The following is a 14,943-nucleotide window of genomic DNA, read 5'->3' as shown; positions in this document are numbered from 1 at the left end:
ACGCCTTGGGAGGAAAACACTAATTTCCACAGAGGAACTGCGTGCTTGCAATCCTTGGGGGGAGCTAATCCCGCAGCCCTCGTTCTTTCGGGGAAACAGCAAGGTGACCACTAGGCTCCCCGTAAGTTCCACTTTTGCCAACGGGCATGTTGGGCATATAGGAGTTTCCATGAAGTGTTCGTCGTTGTGCTGCATACATGGAACTCGAGGATGCCTTTCAGGACACAATGGGCTCTCGCGTCCACACTGTGTCCCGTGCAACTACACTGAGTACGCCAAGTCTCCTCTCTGCCTGCTGAGCAACAGACAGCCGTGTAGGCCCTTCTGAACACTTCTTGGCATGCAGAGTCCAACGCGACACACTGTTCTCTTCCTTCCAAACCGAGGTTGACATAGCTTGCAAAGAGCCCTGGAACACAGTCCTACACGGTCTCATGTGCTGGGCCACTTGGACTCAGTGCGGAAAATGACTTACACCGAGAGAAACCTTCTCCTCTGCCTTCCTACTGGGAACTCATACCTCCCCGCCCTCTACCTCAAGCAGGAAGTCGAGGTGAGATCCAACCTGAGCAAAGAGCACAATTCCTCAGTTTACACTGGCAGGCCCTTGGAATATGCAGTGCCAACTCGGTTTTCCTCAGGCCTTCACTCGGTTAAGGATCTGGCCACACGTAGAAGCCTGTGCAATAAAACTTGTTTAGCCAAGGGCCCAGTGTGTCGCGATTGTCTCCCTTTGCAGTTCCAAATCTGCAAGTACCTATGTTGGGTGTTAACTAGGTTAGGTGGCCCTGCTTAGAAAACCAGCGTTTCCCCCTTTGGAAATCTGGATACTTGTGGCCTCGGAGCTCTTTCTGAATCCCTAAATATGCCCAGCTTCTACTCACTGCAGGCACACCTCGGGAGGAAACCAGTAGATTCCCCAGACAAAAAAGGTACTTGCGCTTTCAGAGGGAAGCTAATCTGTGGCACACGTTCATTCTGGGAAATCGCAAGGTGACCGCTAGCATCAGCGAACAAAAGCAGACTTATCCCCTTTTGAAAGCTGGATTCTTGCGGCCTAGAACCTGTGTGCAAAAGTGTGGAATTGCCCAGCTCCTATTCACTGCAGGCACGCTTGTGAGGGAAACGAGTATTTTGCCCAGAGAAATCAGGAGCTTTCAATTCTTAGGGGTGCTAATCCCACAGCCCTCGTTCGTTCTGGGAAACCACAAGACGACCACTAGTCTCATCGTAAGGACCAATTTCTCCCCCTGGCAAGCTCTGCGTGCAGCAGTTTCCATGAGGTCTTTGTCGTGGTTCAGCTTAAATGGAACACGAGTAGACTTTCAGGTCTCCTAGGGCTCTGGCATCCGCACCGTTTCCCGTGCAAATACACTGAGTACCCCAAGTGTCCTCTCTGCATGCTGATCAACAGACAGCCGTGTAGGCCCCTCGGAACACTTCTTGGCATGCAGAATCCAGGGCGACACACTGCTCCCTTCCTCGGAGAACCAGGTTGACACAGCTTACAAACACCTCGGGAATATATTCCCATCCGGTCCAATGGGCTGGGCAACTTTGACTCAGTGCAGAAGAGTGACGTGCCATGAGAGACACCCTCTGCAAGCGTTCCTTCTGGGAACTCATACCTGCCGGCCCTCTACATCATGCAGGAAGTGGATGTCACATCCAACCTGGTCAAAGAACACAATTCACCACTTTACAGTGGTAGGCCTCTGGAAGAGGCAGTGCCTAAAATGCCTTCGTCAGGCCTTCTATCGGTTAGGGAAATTGTGACACTTAGACACCTGCTCATTAAAATTGATTCAGCGAAGGTCCCAGTGTGTCGCGTGTGTCTGCCTTCGCACCTCAAAGACTGCAGGTACTTATGTTGCCTGTTAACTAGCATAGGAGGCCCTTGTTAGGAAAGCAGTCTCTTCCCGTTTGGAAAGCTGCATCCTTGCGGCAACAGAGCTGTGTTCAAAACCCTGAAAAGGCCTAGCGTCTATTCAGTGCAGCAACGCCTTGGGAGGAAAACACTAATTTCCACAGAGGAACTGCGTGCTTGCAATCCTTGGGAGGAGCTAATCCCGCAGCCCTCGTTCTTTCGGGGAAACTGAAAGGTGACCACTAGGCTCCCCGTAAGTTCCACTTTTGCCAACGGGCATGTTGGGCATACAGCAGTTTCCATGAAGTGTTCGTCGTTGTGCTGCATACATGGAACTCGAGGGTGCGTTTCAGGACGCAATGGGTTCTCGCGTCCACACTGTGTCCCGTGCAACTACACTGAGTACGCCAAGTCTCCTCTCTGCCTGCTGAGCAACAGACAGCCGTGTAGGCCCTTCGGAACACTTCTTGGCGTGCAGAGTCCAACGCGACACACTGTTCTCTTCCTTCCAAACCGAGGTTGACATAGCTTGCAAAGAGCCCTGGAACACAGTCCTACACGGTCTCATGTGCTGGGCCGCTTGGATTCAGTGCTTGAGAGAAACCTTCTCCTCTGCCTTCCTACTGGGAACTCATACCTCCCCGCCCTCTACCTCAAGCAGGAAGTCGAGGTGAGATCCAACCTGAGCAAAGAGCACAATTCCTCTCTTTACACTGGCAGGTCCTTGGAATATGCAGTGCCAACTCGGTTTTCCTCAGGCCTTCACTCGGTTAAGGATCTGGCCACACGTAGAAGCCTGTGCAATAAAACTTGTTTAGCCAAGGGCCCAGTGTGTCGCGATGGTCTCCCTTTGCAGTTCCAATTCTGCAAGTACTTATATTGGGTGTTAACTAGGTTAGGTGGCCCTGCTTTGAAAACCAGCCTTTCCCCCTTTGGAAATCTGGATACTTGTGGCCTCGGAGCTGTTTCTGAATCCCTAAATATGCCCAGCTTCTACTCACTGCAGGCACACCTCGGGAGGAAACCAGTAGGTTCCCCAGACAAAAAGGGTGCTTGCGCTTTCAGAGGGGAGCCAATCTGTGGCCCACGTTTGTTCTGGGAAACCGCAAGGTGACCGCTAACATCAGCGAACAAAAGCAGACTTATCCCCTTTTGAAAGCTTGATTCTTGCGGCCTAGAACCTGTGTGCAAAAGTGTGGAATTGCCCAGCTCCTATTCACTGCAGGCACGCTTGCGAGGGAAACGAGTATTTGGCCCAGAGAAATCAGGTGCTTTGAATTCTTAGGGGGAGCTAATCACACAGCCCTCGTTCGTTCCGGGAAACCACAAGACGACCACTAGTCTCATCATAAGGACCAATTTTTCCCCCTGGCAAGCTTTGCGTGCATCAGTTTCTGTGAGGTCTTAGTCGTGGTTCAGCTTAAATGGAACACGAGTAGACGTTTCAGGACTCCTAGGGCTCTGGCATCCGTACCGTTTCCCGTGCAAATACACTGAGTACCCCAAGTGTCCTCTCTGCATGCTGATCCACAGACAGCCGTGTAGGCCCCTCGGAACACTTCTTGGCATGCAGAATCCAGGGCAATACACTGCTCCCTTCCTCGGAGAACCAGGTTGACACAGCTTACAAACACCTCAGAATATATTCCCAGCCGGTCTAATGGTCTGGGCATCTTTGACTCAGTGCAGAAGAGTGACGTGCCATGAGAGACGCCCTCTGCAAGGGTTCCTTCTGGGAACTCAAACCTGCTGGCCCTCTACATCATGCAGGAAGTGGATGTGACATACAACCTGGTCAAAGAACACAATTCACCACTTTACACTGGTAGGCCTCTGGAAGAGGCAGTGCCTAAAATGCCTTCGTCAGGCCTTCTATCGGTCAGGGAACTTGCGACACTTAGACAGCTGCTCATTAAAATTGATTCAGCGAAGGGCCCAGTGTGTCGCGTGTGTCTGCCTTTGCAGCTCAAAGACTGCAAGTACTTATGTTGCCTGTTAACTAGCATAGGAGGCCCTTGTTAGGAAAGCAGTCTCTTCCCGTTTGGAAAGCTGCATCCTTGCGGCAACAGAGCTGTGTTCAAAACCCTGAAAAGGCCTAGCGTCTATTCAGTGCAGCAACGCCTTGGGAGGAAAACACTAATTTCCACAGAGGAACTGCGTGCTTGCAATCCTTGGGAGGAGCTAATCCCGCAGCCCTCGTTCTTTCGGGGAAACTGCAAGGTGACCACTAGGCTCCCCTTAAGTTCCACTTTTGCCAACGGGCATGTTGGGCATACAGCAGTTTCCATGAAGTGTTCGTCGTTGTGCTGCATACATGGAACTCGAGGGTGCGTTTCAGGACGCAATGGGTTCTCGCGTCCACACTGTGTCCCGTGCAACTACACTGAGTACGCCAAGTCTCCTCTCTGCCTGCTGAGCAACAGACAGCCGTGTAGGCCCTTCGGAACACTTCTTGGCGTGCAGAGTCCAACGCGACACACTGTTCTCTTCCTTCCAAACCGAGGTTGACATAGCTTGCAAAGAGCCCTGGAACACAGTCCTACACGGTCTCATGTGCTGGGCCGCTTGGACTCAGTGCTTGAGAGAAACCTTCTCCTCTGCCTTCCTACTGGGAACTCATACCTCCCCGCCCTCTACCTCAAGCAGGAAGTCGAGGTGAGATCCAACCTGAGCAAAGAGCACAATTCCTCTCTTTACACTGGCAGGTCCTTGGAATATGCAGTGCCAACTCGGTTTTCCTCAGGCCTTCACTCGGTTAAGGATCTGGCCACACGTAGAAGCCTGTGCAATAAAACTTGTTTAGCCAAGGGCCCAGTGTGTCGCGATGGTCTCCCTTTGCAGTTCCAATTCTGCAAGTACTTATGTTGGGTGTTAACTAGGTTAGGTGGCCCTGCTTTGAAAACCAGCGTTTCCCCCTTTGGAAATCTGGATACTTGTGGCCTCGGAGCTGTTTCTGAATCCCTAAATATGCCCAGCTTCTACTCACTGCAGGCAGACCTCGGGAGGAAACCAGTAGGTTCCCCAGAGAAAAAGGGTGCTTGCGCTTTCAGAGGGGAGCCAATCTGTGGCCCACGTTCGTTCTGGGAAATCGCAAGGTGACCGCTAGCATCAGCGAACAAAAGCAGACTTATCCCCTTTCGAAAGCTGGATTCTTGCGGCCTAGAACCTTTGTGCAAAAGTGTGGAATTGCCCAGCTCCTATTCACTGCAGGCACGCTTGCGAGGGAAACGAGTATTTGGCCCAGAGAAATCAGGTGCTTTGAATTCTTAGGGGGAGCTAATCACACAGCCCTCGTTAGTTCCGGGAAACCACAAGACGACCACTAGTCTCATCATAAGGACCAATTTCTCCCCCTGGCAAGCTCTGCGAGCAGCAGTTTCCATGAGGTCTTTGTCGTGGTTCAGCTTAAATGGAACACGAGTAGACTTTCAGGTCTCCTAGGGCTCTGGCATCCGCACCGTTTCCCGTGCAAATACACTGAGTACCCCAAGTGTCCTCTCTGCATGCTGATCAACAGACAGCCGTGTAGGCCCCTCGGAACACTTCCTGGCATGCAGAATCCAGGGCAACACACTGCTCCCTTCCTCGGAGAACCAGGTTGACACAGCTTACAAACACCTCGGGAATATATTCCCATCCGGTCCAATGGGCTGCGCAACTTTGACTCAGTGCAGAAGAGTGACGTGCCATGATAGACACCCTCTGCAAGCGTTCCTTCTGGGAACTCATACCTGCCGGCCCTCTACATCATGCAGGAAGTGGATGTGACATCCAACCTGGTCAAAGAACACAATTCACCACTTTACAGTGGTAGGCCTCTGGAAGAGGCAGTGCCTAAAATGCCTTCGTCAGGCCTTCTATCGGTTAGGGAAATTGAGACACTTAGACACCTGCTCATTAAAATTGATTCAGCGAAGGTCCCAGTGTGTCGCGTGTGTCTGCCTTCGCACCTCAATGACTGCAGGTACTTATGTTGCCTGTTAACTAGCATAGGAGGCCCTTGTTAGGAAAGCAGTCTCTTCCCGTTTGGAAAGCTGCATCCTTGCGGCAACAGAGCTGTGTTCAAAACCCTGAAAAGGCCTAGCGTCTATTCAGTGCAGCAACGCCTTGGGAGGAAAACACTAATTTCCACAGAGGAACTGCGTGCTTGCAATCCTTGGGAGGAGCTAATCCCGCAGCCCTCGTTCTTTCGGCGAAACTGCAAGGTGACCACTAGGCTCCCCGTAAGTTCCACTTTTGCCAACGGGCATTTTGGGCATACAGCAGTTTCCATGAAGTGTTCGTCGTTGGGCTGCATACATGGAACTCGAGGGTGCCTTTCAGGACGCAATGGGCTCTCGCGTCCACACTGTGTCCCGTGCAACTACACTGAGTACGCCAAGTCTCCTCTCTGCCTGCTGAGCAACAGACAGCCGTGTAGGCCCTTCGGAACACTTCTTGGCGTGCAGAGTCCAACGCGACACACTGTTCTCTTCCTTCCAAACCGAGGTTGACATAGCTTGCAAAGAGCCCTGGAACACAGTCCTACACGGTCTCATGTGCTGGGCCACTTGGACTCAGTGTGGAAAAGTGACTTACACCAAGAAAAACATTCTCCTCTGCCTTCCTTCTGGGAACTCATACCACCCTGCCCTCTACCTCAAGCAGGAAGTCGAGGTGAGATCCAACCTGAGCAAAGAGCACAATTCCTCAGTTTACACTGGCAGGCCCTTGGAATATGCAGTGCCAACTCGGTTTTCCTCAGGCCTTCACTCGGTTAAGGATCTGGCCACACGTAGAAGCCTGTGCAATAAAACTTGTTTAGCCAAGGGCCCAGTGTGTCGCGATGGTCTCCCTTTGCAGTTCCAAATCTGCAAGTACCTATGTTGGGTGTTAACTAGGTTAGGTGGCCCTGCTTAGAAAACCAGCGTTTCCCCCTTTGGAAATCTGGATACTTGTGGCCTCGGAGCTCTTTCTGAATCCCTAAATATGCCCAGCTTCTACTCACTGCAGGCACACCTCGGGAGGAAACCAGTAGGTTCCCCAGACAGAAAGGGTGCTTGCGCTTTCAGAGGGGTGCCAATCTGTGGCCCACGTTCGTTCTGGGAAATCGCAAGGTGACCGCTAGCATCAGCGAACAAAAGCAGACTTATCCCCTTTTGAAAGCTGGATTCTTGCGGCCTAGAACCTGTGTGCAAAAGTGTGGAATTGCCCAGCTCCTATTCACTGCAGGCACGCTTGTGAGGGAAACGAGTATTTTGCCCAGAGAAATCAGGTGCTTTCAATTCTTAGGGGGAGCTAATCCCACAGCCCTCGTTCGTTCTGGGAAACCACAAGACGACCACTAGTCTCATCGTAAGGACCAATTTCTCCCCCTGGCAAGCTCTGCGTGCAGCAGTTTCCATGAGGTCTTTGTCGTGGTTCAGCTTAAATGGAACACGAGTAGACTTTCAGGTCTCCTAGGGCTCTGGCATCCGCACCGTTTCCCGTGCAAATACACTGAGTACCCCAAGTGTCCTCTCTGCATGCTGATCAACAGACAGCCGTGTAGGCCCCTCGGAACACTTCTTGGCATGCAGAATCCAGGGCGACACACTGCTCCCTTCCTCGGAGAACCAGGTTGACACAGCTTACAAACACCTCGGGAATATATTCCCATCCGGTCCAATGGGCTGGGCAACTTTGACTCAGTGCAGAAGAGTGACGTGCCATGAGAGACACCCTCTGCAAGCGTTCCTTCTGGGAACTCATACCTGCCGGCCCTCTACACCATGCAGGAAGTGGATGTGACATCCAGCCTGGTCAAAGAACACAATTCACCACTTTACAGTGGTAGGCCTCTGGAAGAGGCAGTGCCTAAAATGCCTTCGTCAGGCCTTCTATCGGTTAGGGAAATTGCGACACTTAGACACCTGCTCATTAAAATTGATTCAGCGAAGGTCCCAGTGTGTCGCGTGTGTCTGCCTTCGCACCTCAAAGACTGCAGGTACTTATGTTGCCTGTTAACTAGCATAGGAGGCCCTTGTTAGGAAAGCAGTCTCTTCCCGTTTGGAAAGCTGCATCCTTGCGGCAACAGAGCTGTGTTCAAAACCCTGAAAAGGCCTAGCGTCTATTCAGTGCAGCAACGCCTTGGGAGGAAAACACTAATTTCCACAGAGGAACTGCGTGCTTGCAATCCTTGGGAGGAGCTAATCCCGCAGCCCTCGTTCTTTCGGGGAAACTGAAAGGTGACCACTAGGCTTCCCGTAAGTTCCACTTTTGCCAACGGGCATGTTGGGCATACAGCAGTTTCCATGAAGTGTTCGTCGTTGTGCTGCATACATGGAACTCGAGGGTGCGTTTCAGGACGCAATGGGTTCTCGCGTCCACACTGTGTCCCGTGCAAATACACTGAGTACGCCAAGTCTCCTCTCTGCCTGCTGAGCAACAGACAGCCGTGTAGGCCCTTCGGAACACTTCTTGGCGTGAAGAGTCCAACGCGACACACTGTTCTCTTCCTTCCAAACCGAGGTTGACATAGCTTGCAAAGAGCCCTGGAACACAGTCCTACACGGTCTCATGTGCTGGGCCGCTTGGACTCAGTGCTTGAGAGAAACCTTCTCCTCTGCCTTCCTACTGGGAACTCATACCTCCCCGCCCTCTACCTCAAGCAGGAAGTCGAGGTGAGATCCAACCTGAGCAAAGAGCACAATTCCTCTCTTTACACTGGCAGGTCCTTGGAATATGCAGTGCCAACTCGGTTTTCCTCAGGCCTTCACTCGGTTAAGGATCTGGCCACACGTAGAAGCCTGTGGAATAAAACTTGTTTAGCCAAGGGCCCAGTGTGTCGCGATGGTCTCCCTTTGCAGTTCCAATTCTGCAAGTACTTATGTTGGGTGTTAACTAGGTTAGGTGGCCCTGCTTTGAAAACCAGCGTTTCCCCCTTTGGAAATCTGGATACTTGTGGCCTCGGAGCTGTTTCTGAATCCCTAAATATGCCCAGCTTCTACTCACTGCAGGCAGACCTCGGGAGGAAACCAGTAGGTTCCCCAGACAAAAAGGGTGCTTGCGCTTTCAGAGGGGAGCCAATCTGTGGCCCACGTTCGTTCTGGGAAATCGCAAGGTGACCGCTAGCATCAGCGAACAAAAGCAGACTTATCCCCTTTCGAAAGCTGGATTCTTGCGGCCTAGAACCTTTGTGCAAAAGTGTGGAATTGCCCAGCTCCTATTCACTGCAGGCACGCTTGCGTGGGAAACGAGTATTTGGCCCAGAGAAATCAGGTGCTTTGAATTCTTAGGGGGAGCTAATCACACAGCCCTCGTTCGTTCCGGGAAACCACAAGACGACCACTAGTCTCATCGTAAGGACCAATTATTCCCCCTGGCAAGCTTTGCGTGCATCAGTTTCTGTGAGGTCTTAGTCGTGGTTCAGCTTAAATGGAACACGAGTAGACGTTTCAGGACTCCTAGGGCTCTGGCATCCGTACCGTTTCCCGTGCAAATACACTGAGTACCCCAAGTGTCCTCTCTGCATGCTGATCCACAGACAGCCGTGTAGGCCCCTCGGAACACTTCTTGGCATGCAGAATCCAGGGCGACATACTGCTCCCTTCCTCGGAGAACCAGGTTGACACATCTTACAAACACCTCAGAATATATTCCCAGCCGGTCTAATGGTCTGGGCATCTTTGACTCAGTGCAGAAGAGTGACGTGCCATGAGAGACGCCCTCTGCAAGGGTTCCTTCTGGGAACTCAAACCTGCTGGCCCTCTACATCATGCAGGAAGTGGATGTGACATACAACCTGGTCAAAGAACACAATTCACCACTTTACACTGGTAGGCCTCTGGAAGAGGCAGTGCCTAAAATGCCTTCGTCAGGCCTTCTATCGGTCAGGGAACTTGCGACACTTAGACAGCTGCTCATTAAAATTGATTCAGCAAAGGGCCCAGTGTGTCGCGTGTGTCTGCCTTTGCAGCTCAAAGACTGCAGGTACTTATGTTGCCTGTTAACTAGCATAGGAGGCCCTTGTTAGGAAAGCAGTCTCTTCCCGTTTGGAAAGCTGCATCCTTGCGGCAACAGAGCTGTGTTCAAAACCCTGAAAAGGCCCAGCGTCTATTCAGTGCAGCAACGCCTTGGGAGGAAAACACTAATTTCCACAGAGGAACTGCGTGCTTGCAATCCTTGGGGGGAGCTAATCCCGCAGCCCTCCTTCTTTCGGGGAAACTGCAAGGTGACCACTACGCTCCCCGTACGTTCCACTTTTGCCAACGGGCATGTTGTGCATACAGGATTTTCGATGAAGTGTTCGTCGTTGTGCTGCATACATGGAACTCGAGGATGCCTTTCAGGACGCAATGGGCTCTCGCGTCCACACAGTGTCCCGTGCAACTACACTGATTACGCCAAGTCTCCTCTCTGCCTGCTGAGCAACAGACAGCCATGTAGGCCCTTCGGAACACTTCTTGGCATGCAGAGTCCAACGCGACCCACTGTTCTCTTCCTTCCAAACCGAGGTTGACATAGCTTGCAAAGAGCCCTGGAACACAGTCCTACACGGTCTCATGTGCTGGGCCACTTGGACTCAGTGTGGAAAAGTGACTTACACCAAGAGAAACCTTCTCCTCTGCCTTCCTTCTGGGAACTCATACCACCCTGCCCTCTACCTCAAGCAGGAAGTCGAGGTGAGATCCAACCTGAGCAAAGAGCACAATTCCTCAGTTTACACTGGCAGGCTCTTGGAATATGCAGTGCCAACTCGGTTTTCCTCAGGCCTTCACTCGGTTAAGGATCTGGCCACACGTAGAAGCCTGTGCAATAAAACTTGTTTAGCCAAGGGCCCAGTGTGTCGCGATGGTCTCCCTTTGCAGTTCCAATTCTGCAAGTACTTATGTTGGGTGTTAAGTAGGTTAGGTGGCCCTGCTAGAAAACCAGCATTGCCCCCTTTAGAAATCTGGATACTTGTGGCCTCTGAGCTGTTTCTGAATCCCTAAATATGCCCAGCTTCTACTCACTGCAGGCACACCTCGGGAGGAAACCAGTAGGTTCCCCAGACAGAAAGGGTGCTTGCGCTTTCAGAGGGGTGCCAATCTGTGGCCCACGTTCGTTCTGGGAAATCGCAAGGTGACCGCTAGCATCAGCGAACAAAAGCAGACTTATCCCCTTTTGAAAGCTGGATTCTTGCGGCCTAGAACCTGTGTGCAAAAGTGTGGAATTGCCCAGCTCCTATTCACTGCAGGCACGCTTGTGAGGGAAACGAGTATTTTGCCCAGAGAAATCAGGTGCTTTCAATTCTTAGGGGGAGCTAATCCCACAGCCCTCGTTCGTTCTGGGAAACCACAAGACGACCACTAGTCTCATCGTAAGGACCAATTTCTCCCCCTGGCAAGCTCTGCGTGCAGCAGTTTCCATGAGGTCTTTGTCGTGGTTCCGCTTAAATGGAACACGAGTAGACTTTCAGGTCTCCTAGGGCTCTGGCATCCGCACCGTTTCCCGTGCAAATACACTGAGTACCCCAAGTGTCCTCTCTGCATGCTGATCAACAGACAGCCGTGTAGGCCCCTCGGAACACTTCTTGGCATGCAGAATCCAGGGCGACACACTGCTCCCTTCCTCGGAGAACCAGGTTGACACAGCTTACAAACACCTCGGGAATATATTCCCATCCGGTCCAATGGGCTGGGCAACTTTGACTCAGTGCAGAAGAGTGACGTGCCATGAGAGACACCCTCTGCAAGCGTTCCTTCTGGGAACTCATACCTGCCGGCCCTCTACATCATGCAGGAAGTGGATGTCACATCCAACCTGGTCAAAGAACACAATTCACCACTTTACAGTGGTAGGCCTCTGGAAGAGGCAGTGCCTAAAATGCCTTCGTCAGGCCTTCTATCGGTTAGGGAAATTGCGACACTTAGACACCTGCTCATTAAAATTGATTCAGCGAAGGTCCCAGTGTGTCGCGTGTGTCTGCCTTCGCACCTCAAAGACTGCAGGTACTTATGTTGCCTGTTAACTAGCATAGGAGGCCCTTGTTAGGAAAGCAGTCTCTTCCCGTTTGGAAAGCTGCATCCTTGCGGCAACAGAGCTGTGTTCAAAACCCTGAAAAGGCCTAGCGTCTATTCAGTGCAGCAACGCCTTGGGAGGAAAACACTAATTTCCACAGAGGAACTGCGTGCTTGCAATCCTTGGGAGGAGCTAATCCCGCAGCCCTCGTTCTTTCGGGGAAACTGAAAGGTGACCACTAGGCTTCCCGTAAGTTCCACTTTTGCCAACGGGCATGTTGGGCATACAGCAGTTTCCATGAAGTGTTCGTCGTTGTGCTGCATACATGGAACTCGAGGGTGCGTTTCAGGACGCAATGGGTTCTCGCGTCCACACTGTGTCCCGTGCAACTACACTGAGTACGCCAAGTCTCCTCTCTGCCTGCTGAGCAACAGACAGCCGTGTAGGCCCTTCGGAACACTTCTTGGCGTGCAGAGTCCAACGCGACACACTGTTCTCTTCCTTCCAAACCGAGGTTGACATAGCTTGCAAAGAGCCCTGGAACACAGTCCTACACGGTCTCATGTGCTGGGCCGCTTGGACTCAGTGCTTGAGAGAAACCTTCTCCTCTGCCTTCCTACTGGGAACTCATACCTCCCCGCCCTCTACCTCAAGCAGGAAGTCGAGGTGAGATCCAACCTGAGCAAAGAGCACAATTCCTCTCTTTACACTGGCAGGTCCTTGGAATATGCAGTGCCAAATCGGTTTTCCTCAGGCCTTCACTCGGTTAAGGATTTGGCCACACGTAGAAGCCTGTGCAATAAAACTTGTTTAGCCAAGGGCCCAGTGTGTCGCGATGGTCTCCCTTTGCAGTTCCAATTCTGCAAGTACTTATGTTGGGTGTTAACTAGGTTAGGTGGCCCTGCTTTGAAAACCAGCCTTTCCCCCTTTGGAAATCTGGATACTTGTGGCCTCGGAGCTCTTTCTGAATCCCTAAATATGCCCAGCTTCTACTCACTGCAGGCACACCTCGGGAGGAAACCAGTAGTTTCCCCAGACAAAAAGGGTGCTTGCGCTTTCAGAGGGGAGCCAATCTGTGGCCCACGTTTGTTCTGGGAAACCGCAAGGTGACCGCTAGCATCAGCGAACAAAAGAAGACTTATCCCCTTTTGAAAGCTTGATTCTTGCGGCCTAGAACCTGTGTGCAAAAGTGTGGAATTGCCCAGCTCCTATTCACTGCAGGCACGCTTGCGAGGGAAACGAGTATTTGGCCCAGAGAAATCAGGTGCTTTGAATTCTTAGGGGGAGCTAATCACACAGCCCTCGTTCGTTCCGGGAAACCACAAGACGACCACTAGTCTCATCGTAAGGACCAATTATTCCCCCTGGCAAGCTTTGCGTGCATCAGTTTCTGTGAGGTCTTAGTCGTGGTTCAGCTTAAATGGAACACGAGTAGACGTTTCAGGACTCCTAGGGCTCTGGCATCCGTACCGTTTCCCGTGCAAATACACTGAGTACCCCAAGTGTCCTCTCTGCATGCTGATCCACAGACAGCCGTGTAGGCCCCTCGGAACACTTCTTGGCATGCAGAATCCAGGGCGATACACTGCTCCCTTCCTCGGAGAACCAGGTTGACACAGCTTACAAACACCTCAGAATATATTCCCAGCCGGTCTAATGGTCTGGGCATCTTTGACTCAGTGCAGAAGAGTGACGTGCCATGAGAGACGCCCTCTGCAAGGGTTCCTTCTGGGAACTCAAACCTGCTGGCCCTCTACATCATGCAGGAAGTGGATGTGACATACAACCTGGTCAAAGAACACAATTCACCACTTTACACTGGTAGGCCTCTGGAAGAGGCAGTGCCTAAAATGCCTTCGTCAGGCCTTCTATCGGTCAGGGAACTTGCGACACTTAGACAGCTGCTCATTAAAATTGATTCAGCGAAGGGCCCAGTGTGTCGCGTGTGTCTGCCTTTGCAGCTCAAAGACTGCAGTTACTTATGTTGCCTGTTAACTAGCATAGGAGTCCCTTGTTAGGAAAGCAGTCTCTTCCCGTTTGGAAAGCTGCATCCTTGCGGCAACAGAGCTGTGTTCAAATCCCTGAAAAGGCCTAGCGTCTATTCAGTGCAGCAACGCCTTGGGAGGAAAACACTAATTTCCACAGAGGAACTGCGTGCTTGCAATCCTTGGGAGGAGCTAATCCCGCAGCCCTCGTTCTTTCGGGGAAACTGCAAGGTGACCACTAGGCTCCCCTTAAGTTCCACTTTTGCCAACGGGCATGTTGGGCATACAGCAGTTTCCATGAAGTGTTCGTCGTTGTGCTGCATACATGGAACTCGAGGGTGCGTTTCAGGACGCAATGGGTTCTCGCGTCCACACTGTGTCCCGTGCAAATACACTGAGTACGCCAAGTCTCCTCTCTGCCTGCTGAGCAACAGACAGCCGTGTAGGCCCTTCGGAACACTTCTTGGCGTGAAGAGTCCAACGCGACACACTGTTCTCTTCCTTCCAAACCGAGGTTGACATAGCTTGCAAAGAGCCCTGGAACACAGTCCTACACGGTCTCATGTGCTGGGCCGCTTGGACTCAGTGCTTGAGAGAAACCTTCTCCTCTGCCTTCCTACTGGGAACTCATACCTCCCCGCCCTCTACCTCAAGCAGGAAGTCGAGGTGAGATCCAACCTGAGCAAAGAGCACAATTCCTCTCTTTACACTGGCAGGTCCTTGGAATATGCAGTGCCAACTCGGTTTTCCTCAGGCCTTCACTCGGTTAAGGATTTGGCCACACGTAGAAGCCTGTGCAATAAAACTTGTTTAGCCAAGGGCCCAGTGTGTCGCGATGGTCTCCCTTTGCAGTTCCAATTCTGCAAGTACTTATGTTGGGTGTTAACTAGGTTAGGTGGCCCTGCTTTGAAAACCAGCGTTTCCCCCTTTGGAAATCTGGATACTTGTGGCCTCGGAGCTGTTTCTGAATCCCTAAATATGCCCAGCTTCTACTCACTGCAGGCAGACCTCGGGAGGAAACCAGTAGGTTCCCCAGACAAAAAGGGTGCTTGCGCTTTCAGAGGGGAGCCAATCTGTGGCCCACGTTCGTTCTGGGAAATCGCAAGGTGACCGCTAGCATCAGCGAACAAA

Source organism: Eschrichtius robustus, chromosome 5 (assembly GCF_028021215.1).
Source record: "Eschrichtius robustus isolate mEscRob2 chromosome 5, mEscRob2.pri, whole genome shotgun sequence".
Classification (NCBI taxonomy): Eukaryota; Metazoa; Chordata; class Mammalia; order Artiodactyla; family Eschrichtiidae; genus Eschrichtius; species Eschrichtius robustus.
Note: the sequence above shows the minus strand (reverse complement) of the source record.